The sequence below is a fragment of the Adiantum capillus-veneris genome, chromosome 24 (assembly GCF_014529385.1).
Source record: "Adiantum capillus-veneris isolate H3 chromosome 24, ASM1452938v2, whole genome shotgun sequence".
Taxonomy (NCBI): Eukaryota; Viridiplantae; Streptophyta; class Polypodiopsida; order Polypodiales; family Pteridaceae; genus Adiantum; species Adiantum capillus-veneris.
The window spans coordinates 58,214,831-58,237,147 of NC_140954.1; the positions used below are offsets into that span (position 1 = coordinate 58,214,831).

The 22,317-nt window shown below is 43.3% G+C and overlaps 2 pseudogenes; both read left to right on the plus strand.

Annotated features, from left to right (window-relative positions):
• Positions 1–10,899: 10,899 nt before the first annotated feature.
• LOC147426427 (uncharacterized) lies at positions 10,900–11,856 on the plus strand (annotated as a pseudogene).
• Positions 11,857–15,731: 3,875 nt separating this feature from the next.
• Positions 15,732–17,060, plus strand: LOC147426428 (uncharacterized; annotated as a pseudogene).
• The last annotated feature ends 5,257 nt before the right edge of the window (positions 17,061–22,317 follow it).

Here is a 22,317-nt window from a genome sequence, read left to right on the forward strand (position 1 = left end):
GTTTGGACTTAGTCCCCCTACGCATGCTAAAAGCACTTCACACGATAGACAAAGGCAATGAGGAGACTACAATGGTCAATGAAGTCGATGAGATAGAGAAGCAAGTCCAATGCCTGACAATTCAAGATGAAATCTCTATAAGAGACTTAACTCCTTCTCTTCAGCTCAAGAGACGATAGACGACACTGAGTCAAAAAACGAAGGTATCCAATGAGAGTGCCTCTTCATAGAAGATGCAGATGACGAACACTCGAGTGGGAAGCATAGTGAGTCTGAGGATGAAATGAGGATTCCTTTGACGATACCCAGACCACCCCACTATAAATTGCAGCTCTACAAGAGGAAGATCCAGAGAAGATACAAGAAAACCAACCCGATGCCGGAGCTAGAAAGCGAATTACAGTTCTTAATGCTAGTCGAGGTTGAAGACTACATTAAAGATGGGGTAACGGGGATGTATTTTAGAGAGACAAAACGAAGAATGAAGAATTAGCCACCTAAAAAAGAACCTGAGGCTAAAAGCAATATTTATGCTAAAAAAGCGCGACGTGAACGACGACAAGAGAATTTAGCCAAGAAAAGCTTGCAAACCAACGAAGAATGGACCACAGAGCTATCAAATAGCACAGAAGGAAGTAGTTCAGTGCAGGATGGAATCAGTGTTCCTTCCCACTACAAGCGATATATTATTCAGGATAGGCGTATATGTTTGGAACAGCCTGTTCGAGAGAAGAAACAAGTCGGGACTTCGTATGATGGTCCTGAAGAAGCGAAGAGAATTGATTTGGCAAACCCTGGAGAAGAGCCTAAACCTGCCTACGTTGCCACGGATCTTACTCCAGAGGAAGAGTTAACATTAATCGATGCCCTTAAGGAGTATAGGGATGTTTTTGCTTGGTCTTACAAGGACTTGAAGGGTGTGGATCCTGTTATCTGTCAGGACACCATTCCCCTAAAAGCCGATGCAAAACCTAGCACGCCCATATACGTACAACGAAACCTTCGCTAGAAAGATAAAGGAAGAGATAGACAAACTTATGGAAGCAGAATTCATCTATGAGATTGAACATACAGAATGGGTGTCACCTATTGTGGTTGTCCCCAAAAAGAATGGCAAGTTACGAGTATGTGTCAATCTTAAGAAAGTGAACGCTGCTACAATCAGGGATAACTATCCTCTTCCCATAACCGAACACGTGCTAGAGAGAGTAGCAGTCAGAAGTGCATATAGCTTTCTGGATGGATTCTCTGGTTACAATCAACTAGGGATCAAGCCATAAGATCAACACGAACCGCTTTTGCTACAGAATGGGGCATATATGCGTATAGAGTGATGCCATTTGGGCTCACCAATGCACCAGAAACCTTCTAGAGACTGATGAGTCACGCATTCAAGGAGTATCTTCGAAATTTCTTGGAAATCTATATGGATGACCTGTGTGTTCATTCCCTTGCGAGAGATGAACATGTAGTTCACCTTAAGAAAGCTTTGAGAAGTGTAGAACATATAGAATCTGCCTGAATCCTGAAAAATGCGTATTGTGTCAGCAAATGGGATATCCACAGATCTTGAAAAGATTAAAGTCATAGTGGAATTACCCAAACCTACAAATGCCAAAGGCGTGCAAGCTTTTATGGGCCATTGTGGATACTATCGTAGATTTATCTACATGTATGCTGTGATTGCACGACCTTTGTATGCCCTTATCTCACTGAATTCAAATGGACTGAAGAATGTGAGGAATCCTTTAGAAAGCTGAAGGAAGCGCTGATCACGGCTTCTATCCTCAAGGCTCCAGATTGGACGAAAGAATTCCATGTTCACATAGATGCTTCAGCTATAGCGATTGGGTGTATCTTAGCTCAACTTGGTGACGGTAATATGGATTTTCCAATATCTTACGCCAGTAGACAGCTGAATAGTGCTGAGAAGAATTATACCACCACTGAAAGAGAAGGTTTGGGAATGATATACGCTGTAAAGAAGTTCAGACACTATCTTCTAGCCAATCATTTCACCTTCTGTAGATCATCAAGCACTACTCTACTTGGTGAAAAAACCATGCAATATGGGAAGAATCGTCAGATGGTTCATCATATTGCTAGAGCTTGACTTCACTGTAGTAGTTAAAAAAGGTACAACCCACCAACGAGCTGATCATCTGTCTCAAATCTTAAGCGGAGAGCCACCAATGGGGATTGATGATGATCTGCCTGATGCTTACCTTTTCAATATAGAAATGATTCCTCGATGGAGTCACCAAATCGTCCAAATCCTATCTATCGGACAAGTTTCAGTAGGGCCTGAACGACTGATGTCACCAGATGTGGTCTTTGAAAGCAAGAACTTCAAGCTGATTAGTGGAAGATTGTATTGTCAAAATGCTGATGGTATATTCCGATTATGCGTTGAGCCAAATGAGATTCCACTATATCTGCTTGAAGCTCACACAGAGGTCATTGGAATACATCATGGATTCCATCAGACTTCCAGGAAGTTGAATCGACTTGGAGTGTATTGGCCGCAGATGAAGAAGGATGTGCACAAGTACATTCAATGTTAAGTATGGAGCCTGATTTACCCTTGTAAATTTCTGTGGTAACAGCGCACATTTGTAAGGCCCCCATTATGAGGAGAAGCCATCGTGCGTGAAGGAAAATCACTCACCGGAAACCAAAATTTTCACGGACAAGAATCAGGGGCAGCTTTAAAGGCCTCGGGGGCGGAGGCCTCCGAGACTTTTTTTGCAGGAATATTCTTTTTCGCCGGAATATTATGGCCGGCCGGCGGCCGGAAAGTGGTCGGAAAACAACCGGTCGGTTGGCCGGTAGTCAATGGCCGGTGGCCGGTGGTCGGAAGTCAATGGCCGGTGGCCGGTGGCCGAATTCAATGGCCGGTGGCCGAATTCAAAAGCGGACTTGTCTTCTCAAGGGCGGCCACATATGGGCGGATTGGAGGGTCCGATTTGGACTTATTCGCACAAGGGCGGCTACACATGGCTGTCTCTCATAAGAGAGGGCAGCCCTTTTGGCCTATAAAAGGAGGCCATTTCTACACACATTTCATAGTGTGAAGTTGATGCAACAAGGTGAGTGTGAGGTGGTGAGAGTGAAGCAAGGCGGAAGCTCCATTAAGGGTATAATCCTTTTGTAAACTACTTCTTGTTTTGTAGTACTAAAGCCATTGAGTGGTTGCTTTCCCGTGGACGTAGCCCACATTGGGTAAGCCACGTATATCCTGTGTACTCTCTCTCTCTCTCTCTCTCTACTCTATAATCTCGTGTATATAAATATGTCTCTCTCCATTAAGTAATCTACTCAATTATCTATTTAGCTACGTCTTATTTCCTAACAACTGGTATCAGAGCAAGGTTTGCTTGTAGCTAAATTATCTCAAGGAAATATTTCCTTGAATTGAGTGGGAGTTATGGCGGAGGAAGGGAAGCTCAAGATTGAGAAGTTCAACGGCAAAAACTACCAACATTGGAAGATGCAGATTGAAGACTATCTCTACCAGAAGGACCTCTATTTGCCACTAGGCGGTCTTGCGAAGAAGCCCGCAACAATGGCAGATGAAGCATGGATTGTCCTTGATCGAAAGGCACTGGGAACAATCCGGTTAAGCTTGGCGTCAACGGTGGCCTTCAATGTTTCGGAGATGAAGACCACAGAGGACTTGATGAAGTCACTTGACGACTTCTACGAGAAACCATCGGCATCCAATAAGGTATTTCTTATGAAGGGCTTGTTCAATCTAAAGATGGCAGAGAATGGTTCAGTTGCAGAACACCTAAATGACTTTAACACAAACATAAGTCAACTTCGATCAGTGAAAATCAATTTCGATGACGAAGTGCGAGCTCTCCTTATACTATCATCTCTACCGGATAGTTGGGACAACCTTGTGATGGCTGTAAGTAATTCTATCTCTGGCACAAATACTCTTAAGTTTGATGATGTTGTGGGTGTTCTCCTAAGCGAGGAAATGCGAAGGAGAAGCACATGAGAATCATCAAGTGCTGCACTATCAGTGGAAACAAGAGGAAGGCTTAAGAAGAGGTTCAAAAACCAAAAGGGTCGTGATCGCTCAAGGCGGAGCAAGTCACGCACAAAGTCAGTTCTTGAATGTTGGAACTGCGGCAAGAAGGGCCACGTCAATAAGGATTGCTGGTCCAAGAAGAAGAAGGAGACAGAGTCTCAAGACAACAAGCCAACATCGGAGGCCAATGTGACAGGTAAAGTAGAGCAAGAGGCTCTAATTCTCTCATTAGACAATGTGTCTAATTCCTGGATAGTAGATTCCGGGGCTTCATTCCATGCGACACCACACAAGAAACATTTCCAAGACTACACCAAAGGTAATTTTGGGTATGTATACTTGAGAGATGATGAAGCTTGTGAGATTGTCGGCAAAGGTACAGTTTCTGTCAAAACTGCTAACGGAAATGAATGGAAGCTTAAAAATGTTAGGCATGTTCCTTCTCTTCGCAAAAATTTGATCTCTACAGGACAATTGGACGATGAAGGTCACAACATTGCATTTGGAAACAAACGGTGGAAGATCTCAAAGGGATCTTTGGTGGTTGCCAAGGGTGAAAAAGTCGGTACACTTTACTTGTGTACTGTTAGCACGCAACCTTCAGCTTGTGCAACAACTACAGAAGTTGACAGTGCGGTGTGGCACTACCGACTTGGGCATATGGTGCCAAAGGAATGCAAATCCTTCAAACAAAGAAGCTTCTACCAGGTTTGAAAGAAGTGGACTTAGAGTTCTGTGAAGATTGTGTTTATGGTAAACAAAAGAGGGTAAAATTTCAAAAATCAGGAAATGAAAGAAAAAATAAAAAACTTGAGTTGGTTCATTCTGATGTTTGGGGTCCTGCAAGTACACCATCACTTGGTGGCTCATTGTACTATGTAACATTCATAGACGATGCGACTAGAAAAACATGGGTTTATGTCATGAAGAATAAATCCGATGTATTTTCCATATTTCAAAGGTGGAAAGCCTTTGTGGAGAATGAAACAGGTACCAAGGTTAAATGCCTCAGATCTGACAATGGAGGCGAATATTGCAGCCAAGCTTTTGAAAGCTTTTGTGCTAGCAATGGAATTCGGAGGCAAAGGACAACCCCAAGGACACCTCAACAAAATGGGATTTTGGAAAGGATAAACAGTACAATCATGGAACGAGCACAAAGCATGCGGCTACTTGGAGGCCTACCGCTTGAGCTTTGGGCAGAAGTTGTAAGTACGTCTGTGTACTTAATCAATCGGTCACCCCAACGGCATTGGATGGGGGAGTTCCAGAAGAGGCATGGACAGGTAAACCGGTGAATTATGCATTTCTCAAAGTGTTTGGGTGTGAGGCTTTCATGCACATAGATAGAATCCTAAGATCAAAGTTAGATGCAAAGTCCAAAAAGTGTTTCTTCATTGGCTATGGAGAAAAAGACTTTGGGTATCGCCTATGGAATCCTGAAGATGGTAAAATCTTAAGGAGTAGGGATGTAATTTTTAACGAACAAAATATGTAAAAAAAGATTACTTGGAAAGAAAACAAACAAAAGAAACAAGTGATGAGTACATGGAGCTTGAGGACGGTGAAGACTCAAGGACTGCAAACGGTGACAATGTGCAACAACGTCAACCAAATGAGGAGCCTCAACCTATTCCCCGAAGATCTACAAGAGCAAGTAGACCTCCAGAAAGGTTTGTTCCTTCCTTCAAGCATCTCTTGATCTCAGATTTTGGAGAGCCGGAATCATATGAAGAAGCTATGCAACATGAATCCAAAGAAGAATGGACGAAGAGCATGCAAGTGGAGATGGACTCACTACATCGCAACCAAACATGGGAGTTCGTTGAGTTGCCTAAAGGTAAGCGGGCACTTCAAAACAAATGGGTGTACAAGCTAAAGGAAGAAGAAGGTGGGAAGAAAAGGTACAAGTCTAGGCTTGTGGTAAAAGGTTTTTCTCAAAAGAAAGGTATTGACTTCAATGAAATATTTTCTCTTGTTGTAAAAATGAACTCAATTAAGCTTGTCTTAAGCCTTGTGGCTGCTCATGATCTAAATCTCGAGCAAATGGATGTAAATACGGCATTCCCTCACGGTGACTTAGAGGAGGAAATCTACATGCTTCAACCAAAGGGGTATGAAGTAAAAGGTAAGGAGAAAATGGTTTGTAGATTAAAGAAGAGCTTGTATGGTTTAAAGCAAGCATCAAGACAATGGTACTTGAATTTTGATCGATGGATGTTGGATCATGGATTCACAAGATGCAACTCGGATCACTGCGTCTACACGAAGAATTTGGGAGATGGGAAATTCATCATCCTAATGTTGTATGTTGATGACATGTTGATTGCAAGTGCTAACATGCAGGACATCAAAGACCTAAAAGAGGAGTTGTCCAAATCTTTTTCAATGAAAGATTTAGGTGTTGCAAAGAGGATACTTGGTATGAAAATATCAAGGGACAGGACGAAGGAGACAATAAAGCTATCTCAAGAAGATTACATCAAGAAGGTACTAGAAAGGTTTGCAATGCAAAATGCAAAACCAGTTTCTACACCTTTGGCTGGTCATTTTAAACTAACGAAGGATATGTGTCCAAAGACACAAGAGGAGATAGCCTATATGTCTAAAGTTCCATATGCTGCAGCGGTAGGTTCTCTAATGTATGCTATAGTCTGGACAAGGCCAGACATTGCACATGCAGTGGGAGTTGTGAGTAGGTTCATGGACAACCCAGGTAAAGAGCATTGGCAAGCTGTGAAGTGGATACTTAGGTATCTAAAAGGGACAACAAAAAATGCTTTGTATTTTGGAGGAACTGATATTTTTCTAGAAGGGTATGCTGATGCAGATATGGCAGGTGACAAAGATACTCGAAGGAGCACTACTGGCTATGTGTTCACGGTTGGAGGCACAGCAGTAAGCTGGGCTTCAAAGCTGCAGAAAGTGGTTTCACTTTCTACCGCGGAAGCAGAGTATGTAGCAATGACGGAGGCAAGCAAAGAAATTCTGTGTCTTCACAGATTCTTAGAAGAGCTTGGATTCAAACAAGACAATTGTGTCTTGTACAGTGATAGCCAAAGCGCTATCCATATTGCGAAGAACTCAGCCTTTCATTCAAGGACAAAGCACATTGAGGTGAGATATCACTTCATACGCACTCTTTTGGAAGAGGGACAACTAAAGCTAGGAAAGGTACATACAAGTGAAAATTCTGCAGACATGTTTACAAAGGTGGTCAACAAGGAGAAGTTGAGCTTTTGCTCATCTTCAATCGGCATTCAAGGATAAGAAGCCAGAATGGAAAGCAGTCACAGGTTTGGTTTGGAGATCAGTCTCCAAGTGGGAGATTGTTAAGTATGGAGCCTGATTTATCCTTGTAATTTTATGTGGTAAAAGCGCACATTTGTAAGGCCCCCATTATGAGGAGAATCCATCGTGCGTGAAGGAAAATCACTCACCGGAAACCAAAATTTTCACGGACAAGAATATTATGGCCGGACGGCGGCCGGAAAGTGGTCGGTTGGCCGGTGGCCGGTAGTCAATGGCCGATGGCCGGTGGTCGGAAGTTAATGGCCGGGGGCCGGTGGCCGAATTCAATGGCCGATGGCCAAATTCAAAAGCGGACTTGTCTTCTCAAGGGCGGCCACACATGGGCGGATTGGAGGGTCCGATTTGGACTTATTCGCACAAGGGCGGCTACACATGGCTGTCTCTCATAAGAGAGGGCAGCCCTTTTGGCCTATAAAAGGAGGCCATTTCTACACACATTTCATAGTGTGAAGTTGATGCAACAAGGTGAGTGTGAGGTGGTGAGAGTGAAGCAAGGCGGAAGCTCCATTAAGGGTATAATCCTTTTGTAAACTACTTCTTGTTTTGTAGTACTAAAGCCATTGAGTGGCTGCTTTCCCGTGGACGTAGCCCAGATTGGGTAAACCACGTATATCGTGTGTACTCTCTCTCTCTCTCTCTCTCTCTCTCTCTACTCTATAATCTCGTGTATATAAATATGTCTCTCTCCATTAAGTAATCTAATCAATTATCTATTTAGCTACGTCTTATTTCCTAACATTCAAGAATGTGCATGATGCAGAGCCAAACCACCGGTGGATCATGCCAGCTTATACCAAGTGACCATAGCACCTAAATGGAGTCAGTATATAGTCGATTATCTTAAGGGGACTCCATTTCCCGAGAAAATGAGCAAGACAAGGGAATGAGTGATAATAAAGGAAGCAAAAATGTATCAACCGATTGGCAATCAATTGTATAAACGAAACAAAGACAATCAATTAAGGCTATGTGCATCGGAAAGAGAATACCTGGCAATCCTACAAGAAGCACATGTAGGGCAGGCTGGTGGCCATTTCTTAGCAGAACGCACTGTGCACTTGATTATGTTTGCAGGGATATGGTGGCTGACACTCCTTCAAGACGCGGAGATGTATGTCATGCGATGTGACGACTGCCAACGTGCAAAAGTTCCTATGCGAAAGGACCATATGCCTCTTAGACCTATGCTAGGAACTAGAGCATTTGCCAAATGGGGAATTGATTTCGTGGGTCCGATCACACCGGCCTATAGGAGTCACTCTGAATACATCATTGTGGCTACAGATTACTTAATGAAATGGGTCGAAGCAAAAGCCACAACTAAAAATGATGCACGCACCACCGCTCAGTTTCTATATGAAGAAATTTTTACCAGATATGGGCTACCCATAGAAATAGTCAGTGACCAAGGAACCCACTTTGTCAATGAAGTGATTGAATACTTGCTTGACGAGTTCCTTGTCATACATAAGAAGTTAGCTCCATATCACCCGCAAAGCCAATGGCTTAGCAGAGAGCACAAACAAAGTCTTATGCACAGAGCTCACAAAAATAGTGAATAACAATAGGATTGATTAGGACGAGAAATTGCACGTTGCAATTTGGGCATATAGAGTGGCCTATAAGACTGTCCTAAATAAAACACCATACAATATTGTGTATGGCCTTAATACTAGAATGGTAACCTAACAGGACATAAAAGTGTCCTTTAGGGTTTTGGGAAAAAATTCCAAAACCATAGTAGATCCACTCATTTTAAAAAATCCTTTCATGAGCTTATAGTTCAATAACTACTACATATGTAAAAAATGAGAAACTTGTAAATTTTCTCATCCCTTGGTCACTACAAGCCTCCAAAGTTGATGGACCAGTGCATTTTGCCCAAAACAGCAATTTCTTACGATTGATTGCATATAAATAAGAGTGGGGATTTTTGTAGGACATGAGATAAAATGCCTCATTAACTTCAATGGGTTGGTGACCAAAACATATGGTTGCTTTTACCTCACTAATTTTTTTTTGGGCAAAAAAAAAAGGTACAAAAAAGTTGCATTTTTGACATTCTGCGGACCTATCCTCAAAGTTGCTGTAGTCACGCTCAATACAGATACTATATACATGTTTTCTTAGTTTCCTTTGGGCCTTTGGATTCAAAAGGAGCCATGGAGCATGTCAAAAGGATAATGGATCTCTTACAATTGGAACCTTGGGGGCAATGATAAAGTGCTAAATACAGCAAACATGAAAAAACTGGGTTTAGCATTATGACCTCTAGAAACCCATAGAAACTACTCAATATCTAGCCGAGTTTGTAGTCTATGATTAGATATGGTTGCTACCTACAAAATACACACAATTGGCCTAAGAAACTAGCAATATTGAGAAAGTTATACTTGCTACTCTAAAATGTATCGTATTCTTCAGCAATCAAAAAACTTAACCATCATCATATACTATGCTATATAGCATATTAGGTCCCCCAAAACTCAAGGAAGATTAGCTTTATGTTATACATTACACTTACACAATCAAAATTGAATTTGGATATCAAGAAAGCCACCAAAAAAATCATAAAAGTGCTAATTTTGGAAAAAAAAAAGGATTATACAATCCTTGTAAATTGGTCAAAACTTTCAATTTTAACACTTAGGTCTCCCTACAAGCATCAAAACATGTTGAGAACTATGAAGGACTAACCTTTAGCCATCTAAACCTCACAAACATGAAGTTTAGAGTGGTATAGTTGCCAAAAATTGAAAAAAAGCCAAAAACAGGACCCATTTTTTCACACAGTTTAGGTTCAAAAATGTTGTGCAAGAGTAAGGTTAATGGTGAGATCGATGCTCCAAAAAAAATGCTAAGTTTTTTTCAGCTCATAAGGCAACTTTGTGGATATATAGCACCTAGAAATTCATTTTCATACTCTTCAAATAATTCAAGCAAAATGGTCACTTAACAGGACACAAAAGTGTCCAAGGACATAAAAGTGTCCTGTTACCATTCTAGTGTTAATGCAATATTGCCAATGGAATTCCTAATTCCTACTTTAAGAGTGGCACAAGCACTCGAATGGACAGGTCATGAGCTCATACAACGCCTAGATGACCTAGAGAAACTTGATGAAACAAGAATGAAAGCTGTCATAGGCATCTACGCGCAAAAGCGCAGAATGAAGGAGTTCCATGACAAGCACCTGATAACGAAAGAATTTCAGAAGGTGATTATGTGCTTGTCTACAAACTCAATTAAAAAACCAAGAAATTGAAGAAGCGAGTCATGGACCCTATTTGATTACAGATATATCATCTAGCGGGGCCACCAAACTTGCCACATTAGAGGGAGAGGAGATGCCTAATTGGATTAGTGGATGCAGGTTAAAGAAATATCATCTCCCGCTAACTCCGAAAATGCTTGAGAGGGTGCATGCAACTGGTTGTCGAAAAGCTACAGCCAAATTTATCAAAGAAGAAGCTCAAGAAAAAGCACAGCTTCGACAACTCAAACGAAAGCAGCAACAACAGGGATTCAACAAGCAAAAGTGGACTCGGATGTATCAGATTACTCCTTTTGATATGAATGATGAAGATGTTGATCCTTACATTCCGATTGAAGTGACCATGGATAAAGTTCCAACCTATGCCTTAGTGGATTCAGGAGCTCATTACAACTACGTCACATACATTTTCTTTAAGCAGCTGACAGGTGTTTAGTTAGTGCCGGAATTCCGTTGCCAACCTTCAATAATGCAATTATCATAACCAAAGGCTGGGCGGAGATACCCTTGTATATGAATGGCCTGCTATGCACTCATCAGTTTCATGTGTGCGATGTTCAAGATGATTATTCCCCCATCATATTTGGTACAACCTGGCAAAGCAGATACAACGCTTATTTGCAGTGGTCAGGTAACCAAATGTACTTTCAAGCAGAGGGAAAGGTCAACAAAGTATTGTTTGCAAGTGAGGAGGAGGTCCCTCATCATCAACTACAAGAAAACAATCAAAAATTCCTTCCTCCACCACCTGCACCTGTTTCAGCAAATGTACAACCGTCACAGCCAAAGGAAACTGCTGATGTTGCATGTCAGGTCAACATTGAAGAACCAGTGTCACAACCTGCACTTCCTCACACCAAAAAAAGGCCTCAAAATAACTCCGGAATTCCACAGTTACCTTGCCCAACATACAAGCAAGTTTGGCGGCCAAAACAATCAAATCCACAATCTCCACCGCCAAAGCCTAGCCAACAACTTGTGTGGAAAGCGAAGCCACCACTAGTGCCCAACACATCGACAACATCCAGCAAATATAGGTGGACTCCAATCAAACTTGCTAATGTCATTACTCCTATACAGAAAACCAAGCAGGTCTGGCGGCCCAAGCAACCCAAGCCAACAGTTGCTCAACCCCCGCTGCCAAAAGGCAACCACACGGCAATCACAGCTACTCGACAATTGTGGATACCCAAAGATACCGCTAGAATTGACAACAACTACATTTGGGTAAAGAAGTCAGCAGGCACAACCATCCATCCTCTCCGACAATCCAAACAGTACACCCGAGCCCACCCACCGCCCAGGCAAATCAAACCCAAAAGTCCTATTCACTACAAACAAGTTTGGGTTCCTAAAAAGCCCACCAAAACTGCCGTCTTGTATAAAGGGCAACCCAAACGAAAGATTCCAAACCCGAAACCGGCTACATCCAGGTTGCAATGGCAACCTAAAAAACATCAACAGGTACTCAACACGTCAACATTGGTCAAACCAGCACCAGTTCTGACCATGTCCGAGAAACTTAGTCTCTTGAAAGCATTCTACCACTTGGAAACCTCGCCAACAGATGCCCTTAAGCAATCTGCTTAAGACCCTCATCTTGCACAACATTAATTTTTCCATGCATTGACCGAGTATGCATGCATAGGGCTAATTACACGGCCTTGCATAGGCACCAATGTTTCACCCATGCACAACACTAGTATGACACAATGTCGTCCAGGAGGACTCTAGATAGGGGGGGGGGGGATGCATTCCAAATGCGGACCCAAAATGATGATAGGGCAGTGTATTCAAATTTTTTCTGACTTATTTTGTGTTTTATTGCGAATTTTCTTGACCAAGTTTGCATTTTCTGCCCTGAATAGTGGTAAAAAAGGGGAAACTGCCAGATATATACCCCTAGGTGTGTGTAAATATGTACAAAATTTAGTTTTTAGCTATCTTAAATAAATACGAGATATTCGGGACATCCTATGATTTTTCAGATAATTTTTGGAGTGATTTGCTATTTTTATGCTATTTATTTTCTATTTTTCTCTTTTTATTTTCTAATAAATAGTAATAAGCCGCCAAAAATAAAACAGAGATACAAGAAATGTTTCCTAATATTAGGAAACCTGCAGGAATTTTCAGAATGGATTTCCAATGTCAACAGGTCAGGTTGCGGAAAATGACAAAAACCATATTTTTAAAGCGGAAAGGCTCAAAGTGCTAAAGTGATGGAATTTGGCCATATGGTGTCCAAATCGCAAAATTTTCGATCCATAGGTCATCTAACATGTGAGTTGGGACTAACCATGGGGGTAGTTGCACTTGCACATCCTAAGCCCCAGGTATGTATACCCCAAGCCCTCATTTCTAAGCTCATTTGCTACTTGTCCTTGTGAAAGAGAGCTTGAGAGAGCATACTGCTACCTGCTTCCACCTGCCACCAGCTTCGACATTGCAGTCATGGCTACCATGAGGGGTGAGTACGAATACTTTTCAAGTCATTTAATGCTTGTTGACTCATTTACAAGCACGTAATAAGCACACACATGGCTGGGAAGGCACAATCCCGTAAAAAACACAGCAGACTCTAGAGACCACCAAAGGCTATAGGACTTCACAGAGACCTCAGAGATAGGTCTAATAACAATGCCACATAGGCATATACTAAACCGGAAGGCCGAGACCAACACAGAGTCAGCAGATGGCTTTGGGAGTCTGGGAAGACACCACACCCAATGTGGATGTCAAAAATGACAAGTGACCACACCAAAAGGGTGTATAGGGCCTAGCTACAATGTCCCAACACAAAACTCCAATTGCATGTCACTCCCGTGACCCCCCAGACAGTAAGCGCGCTTACTGTCTCTAAGGGATTTTTGGCCAATTTCTCAACTTTGAGCACATATGCGCCTCAAAATACATCAATATACATGCATTTGACCCACAAATCACAAAAGCCCCATCCTTAGACCAAAATCCAAGCTCATCAGTCTGCCAACATCAATCCTGGTGAAGAAACCATGATACCCAATTCCAAGTTGAGAGCCAAGCTCCACAATTGCTTCTTAGAGCCTCTATGAGCCATCCATAAAGCTACATTCTCAAAAAGTTCAAAAAATGCTCAAGAGACAGTAAACGCTCTTACTGTCTCCCATGTCCAGACTACTACCAAAGTTTCCAGATAGCTCCTATACATCACCATGATTACATTGGCTAAGCCTCCTACCAAGTATAAATGCAAAAAACCATCACTTAGCCATTTCAGTCACTAGTTAGCCAACTCTGGACCTACTGTTGCCAAGGAGCATCACACTATCAAAGTCATCACATCAAAAATCATCAAATGATGCCTTCCAGCTAACCCTAGTATTACAGATCAAAAAACTAGCTCCATATCACTCTGGAGACAGTAAGCGCGCTTACTATCTCAATGCCCAGAAGTTCACTTGCACCCCATCAAAAGCTGTATCTAGCCTCATTGCACAACGTTTGTGAAACCACAAGCACTATGCATCAAAATTTCACTAAGTTACCTATTTATACAGCTCACCTACCATCTAGGGTTTGCCATATCTCATGGTATATTGCTCCATATTACACCAAAATTGGGGAGTACACTCCATATGCATTGTATTACATGCCTATGCACTCATTGTCACCTCAAAGTGCCAAAAACACCTACTGGAGACAGTAAACACGCTCACTGTTTGATGTTGCTAAATTGTAAGTTTTAGTGTTTTGGGCTTGCAAGCATGTTGTATACATATATTTTGAGTGTTACTTGCATTTGATGATCATCAAAGATTCAGTTGAAGCTCCTATCTAGCACTCTGATTAGACGCTGACAACTTTCAAGTTGGTGGTCTGCTTACAGGGAAAATGCAAGAAGGAAAGAGTCCAGCCAAGAGATCCAGAAGAAAGTCCATCAAGGAAGAATTAGAAGAGATGCCCCCTTATACTATCTTGAAGAGGACAATGAAGGAAGCAACCACCTACCTAAAGAGAGAGCTTTTGGAAGCACACAGTGCAGCCATATATGAGGGAATATTCAGAACCCCAGACAACCAACTGGTGGATGTCCCCCTAACCCCAAGAGAAGTCTACGGGCTCACCAACTAGCACCAAGATGACTTGGAAAAAGTGGATCTGCATAGATATTTTGAAATGGAGCCGTGTGGAGTAGATTTACAGAGAGCTTATGAGCTTTTGCACACATTTCAAGCAGATGGCATTGCCCATATCACCAATATGGCCAATGAAAAAGTCCAAGTACACATAAGCCAAGAAGTTATTGTAGATGCACTGAACCTGTCAAACACGGGGATGCCAATGAGGGCTCGACATGAAAGAGAGCCAAATACATTTGTAAAGCGGGATTCAGCCGGCTACATTGGATAGCATTATCTGCCAGAGGGCTCGGCTCCCCACCCGGATTTATCAGCACTTCTTTCATATTACAGATAAAAGACCGCCCCGCTTCACCACCCCCAACCATGCAGTGGCTACTACATTCTCATGGGCTTGCCGACAACATTCCCCTGTGGATATATATCATCCACAGTACATTCATTATGATCTCCTTCACCTCCGAAGAAAGGGCCCTGTCAAATATTTAGCTGCCCCCCAGGTTCTGACAAGAATTGCATATGAGGCCATTGGGGCCACAACTCAACTACCACCTGCTCCCTCCCAACAAGATTGGTTACAAGATATTGATTCCTCTGACGATGAGCCACCCAAGCCGAAGGCTAAGCCAGTGAGGGCAGGATTAAGAAGGAGGTTAGTGCAAGAAGAGGAAACACATCATGAAGCCTCGCAACCAGAAAGTGATTCGAAGAGGAAGAACAAGCGGGAACCTCTTCTAAACCACAACCAACACAAGCATCAGAGCCGGAGACTGAGGGAGAGGAAGAGGAACACACCCCATTGATGATAAGGAAAAGGAAAATACCTCCCACAGCTCCAGTGCAAGAGGATCCACTACAAAAGAAGTCTCGCCTTGAACGCCTAAAAGAAGCATACAAGAAGCAACGGGTAGTAGCCGGTGACCTTGAGGAGCAGTGGAATCCACGAGAACCACGTGTCAAAAAGCCCTCAGTCACCACGGCTGAAGAGGACCTCCTTCTCAAAGCATATCTAAAGGAAGAGGAGGAAAGACTTGCCAAAGAGAGGATGGAAAGAATGGAGGGCTCAACAGCATATGAACCACTTGTAACAGAACAACAGCCTCCATCTCCTCCTCCACAACTTGAAGAGCCACACATCCAGAAGCACAACCTGCACAAGCAACACAAACAGAGCCTGAGAGAGCTAAAGATGAAGCTCAGAAGCAAAAGCAAGATTCAACTCAATTGAGTGGAGAAATTGCGGCAAGAAAGGTATCTGTCTCTGTAACAAGAACTCACATACTAAGTCAACAATATGCAGGACTTGAAGAAGAGGGAGAGCCCGAGGTCCAAAGTGCTCCAATTATTATCAACCTCGAAGATGATGAAGCGGCTCCGCCTCCAAAGGAAGAAACTGTCAAGCTTGCTATGCCAGAGAAGCAAAAAGAAGCTGAAAGTCTAGCTCACACACCAATAGCTGAATCATCAAAGGCACGAGAAGACACAGCTGCAGTACCACTTATATTCCACACTCCTCCAGCAGTGGTCCCACGGCCGATGCAGACCTTCGGTCAAGGCTTGGACTTCTTTGCTGCTCAGATTACAATGATGACCGAAGGAATGAAGCATTAGGCCAGGCATCTTGAGCAAGAAACAGCTACAAAGAGCTTGCAGCTTGAAAAGGCACTCCAAGAAGTAGCTCAACTAAAAGAACAGCTAACTAGCACTAATGATGAGCTAAGAAAACTACATACTCAGTTTATAGCAGAAAAGGAGCTGCATCAGAAAGCAAGACATGAGTATAGTGGACTCAAATTTATGTATGATCTGGGCACGCATCACATCACTTCGTTAAAGGCCCAAGTCCAGCTTCAAAGTGAGCTCATCGACAAGCTCAAAGGCTATGCTGCAGTCGAGGCCACCTCCTCCTCAGCTCAAATAGCTATGCAAGAAAAAGATCAGAAGATAGAAGATCTCGAGAAGAAGCTGAGGATGGAAGCCCTCCAGAGAGAAGAGCTGGTAGCTCAATCTATGCAACAAAAAGACCAACTCCTTCTAGAAAATGCAAATTTAAAGCAACAGTTGGCACTCTTAAAAGCTTCAAGTTCGCGGCCAAATATAGCGCCTACATCTACCAGGCCTGAAGCCAGGCCACTAGAGATAGAAGGGACTGTATAGCAAGAGATGCCTCCAGAGGAACCAATATCTGCACCTGTTTACAGCTGAAGCAGCAGACAAAGAGCTTACATTGAATGAATTGGCAGAGCTGCAGTTAAGAGAGCGCATGGAGACCCTCCATGAGAGGTATCTTTGGAAGAGCCTAAGCTGGGAGTAGCGTATACTGCACTCTGCAAATGTCGTTCACTTGACTCCCCAGCAGATAAATGAAGCTTGGTATGTGCGCATGCTTCCCTTTCCACTGATGAATCTCTTTATTTCAAGCAGAGTATATTAGCTGAGCTTAAAAGGATGGAAGAGGAGCAGCAAGTGCCGGAGAAAAGTCTTGAACCTACATGGTGACAGAGATGGCTTAAGAAGCATCCAGAATTCTTATCCATCAAGTCCAGACACCTAGATACATTAAAGAAGATCCTGCAGTCTGCCCCTGTCCGCGAGTATACACATGGCAAGAGTTTGAGCACCTTCAGAAGGAGCATCCCACTCGGATGAACTATCCACTACTGCCAGCTCCTAAGCCAGGTGACTACCTTACAGAAGAATATATGATCATATCACTGACTGAAGCTGAGGAAATGTACAGAGGTCTCCCAGACCTATCTACAGGCATGCTAAGGAAAATATGTCGGATGCTACTAACCTGTATACAGGTATACCACCAGACGGAGTTAACCAACACTCCCTGGTTGGGTTTTTTGGAGGGTACAAGAGGCCTATACTATGATCTATCCGGCCAACCCGATGAAGTCATTTTGCATGGATTTTTTGCTCGTCTAATGTTTTTGCCCAGCTACTACCTCCAAACATTCGAAGAGGCTTTCTACATTGGCTTCTTCTCCTATAATTCAAAGATCTTCAACATCGAAGTCGCAGACCTTAGAGCAAGATATGTAAGTTATACAGTGATCGAGTTGAAGCATGGGATCCAAAATATCCCACTATCAGCCACTGAAAAGGAGAAGAAGGCCCAGTTCAAAGCAGCCCTTAAGCTTATGGCAGGGCGTAGATTAGAAAGATGTCCACTCAATTGGACAGATGAAACGCCAAGCGCTTAACACACTCCAAAACAACCCCATGTCGAGGACGATTTGGTTTAGGAGGGGGGGAGTGTTGCAGGTCAGCAACGGTGGATAGCGGCCACCACTACATCAAGTCAAATCCCCGCCTTTTTGTATTAATTTTCTGCTCTGAAGCCGAGCTTGTAATATTTTTGCTATTCAAATGTAAAGGATTTATCTTATGGGGCCATGGGCTTCCAAGTTGTACTGATTCCCAACTCAAGCACACAATTGATTATTGAGCCATGTATCTATGGGAAACCCTCCTCCCACAAGACCTAAGTATAAAGGTCAAAATGAAGGGTTTTGTAGGAATGATTGGATGAGTTAAAAAAACTCTCTGTGCGGGAAGCTGATCTATTTTGTGTGTGCATCTTCTTTGATTGCTATCTTGTGCTGCATGAGTCGCATTGCAGAACCGAGACCACGGGTGCGTTCCGCGCATCGAGCTCTTCGATTCAATGCCAACCATTCGCCACGAGACGCTACTTCACGAGCCTCGACCTAAGGACTTACATGTGATTTTTTGGGAGTTTAGGGTAGATTTCAGCGAAACCAACCATAGAGTAGGGTAGCTCTCCCTTAGAAGCAGCTGTAGAGACCATCTGGGACCGTTTCCGACAACTTTCATTTTGCTGTTAGACAGTAAGCGTGTTTTCTGCTAGGGTGCAAAATTCAGGTTTGAGGGTCTAGGTAGCTTGGGGACATGTAGGAAATTGCCTACGGTGAGTTTCGTGTCAAACCGAGGTCATTAGCTCAAGGTTTAGCTTAGTTTCGTGACGTAGGAGGTTCTTGGCAGATTTGGGTATTCCCGCACACACAAGACTTAGAGATCTTAGATGACCATTCCATAGGTATTCGACAAGAGGTTGACACCCTCTTGGCGCGCCTCCATGCCCTAATCGGGTCAGCGATGTCTCTAGTTGACATTTTTATGTGTTGAGTAGGTTCTCGCTTGCTACGAGCGACACTCGAAAAACAGTCCTAGCTATGGATGTCCATGTTTTTTGAAAATTCCTATGGTGGTCAACATTGCATTCAGCTCCTACTGTGGATGTCAATGTTTTTTCCACGATGCTTCATGTACATATATTGCATGCTCCCTGGCAAGCTACAATGGCTTGGAAACAAGTATGCATCCAATGCATGAAGCCAAGGAATCTTGATTTTCTCCACCTTGAGACAGCACAACGACGAAAGATAAAAAATTAACAACCGACGAAAGATCAAAAATCAACAACCGCTCTCATACCAATATAAGACCTAGGGTAACTGCACATAGGATCCTCCTCCCTACCCGCCCCTTATATAGGCCTAGCTCCTAGCACTTGCCCTAAGCGGATCCCCATTCCGCACTGGTCCAGTCGTGGCCCTTGGCCTAGGTCCCTGACCCCCTAGGTTGGGCCTTGCCCCGTAGGACCCTTGTCCTGACATCAAGGGTAGGACCAGTCATGACCAAGGGCCAGGATGGACATGCAGTCAAGGGGGTCCCTATATTTAGCAGGCCAAGGGCCTATATAGGGCATGGCTGGGTGGAGATTAGCATGTTCAGTTCCCTAGTCCTTTCACTTCTTTAAGGGGGGAGTAATGTCAGGACAAGGGTCCTGTAACCTAAGAACTAGGATAGTCATGGACTACGGCCAAGGGTCGGGCTAGGCAGTGTGGGACAGGGGATCTGTCTAGGCAAGGGGCTAGGAGCCCGCCTATATAAACGGAGGTTGGGAGGAGGATCTCAAAGTCTAGTTCCCTAGTTCTTACACTCGTATCAGAGCTTAGGAGTCTCTCTTCCACTCTCTCTCTAGGCGTGGTTATTTTAGGTCCCTAAAAGCAAGGTCTTTAGGTGAGAACCGTGGCTTTTCTGAGGCTTTTCCAAAAATAGCTTCTTTTCTTGCCAAATCGGGAAGTCCTTCCCGTTTTGGAACGGTGGGTGTGGTGCATGTTTTCGCGAGGAGGTGGGCTTGGAAGAAGCGCCTTGGGGAGGTGGGAGGCTTGCCAAGAACTCGCGGGCCTCAGCTAGCCATACCCTCACCCTTCGACCTCGCGCTGCTCACAGCCCGCTGCCTATGTTTTTAGCTTCAAGAAAAATTCGATTTTTCACATTGAAATGCCTTTTGGCCTTTGGCTTTGAACCTTGGCCACTCTTAGTGGCTTTTCCCACAAGCAAGGAGGAAATTCACGGCAACACAAGCAAGGCGAAGCAAACACTCGGCTTTCCATCGAGTCTCACGAAGTGTGACTACGCTCAGTAATTGCAGGAAATTCCAGAACCTGCGTGCTCTGGTGGAAGGCAAACGACCACAAATTCCAACCGATTTGCCGTTTGCATAGGATGCAAATCCAATTACCCGCCACTATGAATTGATCGGTGTTTTCGAGCGCATCCTCAGCTGCAAGCCAATTGCCGAGTTCGCGGTTGCTTCGGATTTACAATCTGACTTCAAATTCGGCGTTAGGTTCAGTTGAAGACATAATTACCCAGTTAATTATCGCAACCTGCTATGAGCTCGTTCTGAATCAGGGTTTCAAAACGTTTGCAAGATCGTTCATCAAGTCTACATTAGATGACTTGCAACTTGCTAGACTGCACACGGTGTGAACAAGTTTATTGGTAAGCTTGACTTTCTCCATACTTTCAAAGTCATCGGCAATTTGAAGTTCTTCGGTGATTTCACCTCTTTGCCAATTCTATCGTGGCTTGAACTTCACCCTCTTCACGACCACCGGCGAAGTTAGCACGGCTCACCACCGGCCTCTGTGTTCAATAAGGCTACGAGCTTTTTTGCACTCTAAGGTACTGTTTTCTCTTTTGTTCATACAACACAGATTCACCATGAGTGCGGAAATTGATGATCAACATATGTTTGACTTTGAATACTTGGAATTGGCTCCACCTGTGGATGTCATGGGGCTAGATACTCTCACGGAGGGTACCATCGTGGCAACAGGGATGGATGGTGCAAACCAGGTGATCAATCTCTGTCTCCTCATTTATCAACCCCTCCTCCTCAGAGCGTGTTGGATATTCTAGAGGATGACAGTCAATTGCCAGATGCCAGGGAGTTTGTCACACGACAGGACTGGCAAACTTTTGATGCACGATTTCGCAAGCTCGCTGTCAGGGTTCAAATATGGGTTACACAAGTAGAAAATCTTACACAACTAATTTACAGAATGCTACCAGAATCAGCTCTCCACTTGCCAGCAACCCAAGGGGTTGCCAATCTGCCAGTTATGACCAAAGAGGTCCAACATGTCCAAAATAATTCGGTTGTCGAAAAAAATCGGGGCACGACCAACGTGGTCAGGAAGCGCCTATCACCATCTGACTTTCAACGTGCAAAAAGTCAAAAAATTATGCTTTATTTGCTTAGGAACGCATTAAAAAAAGCAGTGTCCACATGTCTGACAACTTAAGCATGATGCATGAGTTCGTGATTTGACATAAACTCCAGTTTTGGTGCACAGCACAGTAGCTATATGGCTTTTTGAACATGTTATGCTTAGCCATTTTCTCATACTTGCATATGGATTTTCAGCGTATTGTAAGTTTTTTGAATTGGGTACAATTACGCCCCAATTGCTTTTTTGCCATAGTCATTTTTGGTACGACCAGTCACATCATCTCGGCTTATACGATCTGTCGAAAACATTATGAGATGCATTCAAGATCACTAAATTAGATTGTATATGATACAGGTGTCCTACAATTTTACGTTTCACATTTACTTTGGACAGTATTGTTTGTTGTGAAAAGCCCAATGCTTGGCCCATTTCACACGAAACAAGGCTTCTAATTCGTACTCCAATTAACTCGGCGTCAAGAGCAGTTGGCAACCAAGTTTGGGGCACCTACATTATTCTGGATATCATCTCATCAAATCCCGACTAGTCTAGCCGGTGCAAGGCACTTATGGTGTTGACTTTTACGGTTGTCACGGTAGCCACGGGCTTCCGTTTTTGTATGCAAGGCATGCTACCCAGGTGGTATAAAGTACGCTCTCACACAATCATTTTGTCAAGGACAATATTAGTTATGCATTGTTTCCCATAATTTTCGATTGCTATCAAGGCACACACCACTAAAAAGAACAAAAAACTTGTACTAGATTCACAACCCATACATGGTAGATGGTCACGATGTGACTTGTGTTCCCTCTCGCGATGAAAGCATCATACAGTCAGATGGTTGCATGCTTATAGGATAAGCTGCCAGTCAGGCATAAGATGTCTAAGAGCACACATTTTGGGCACACACACACTAGAAATTTAAGGAAAGTTACTCAGCCTAGCATGCTCTTCTGTTCGTTCTTCATCTCTTTCTCCAAGGAACAAAATGAAAATTTTCTACGAAGTTTT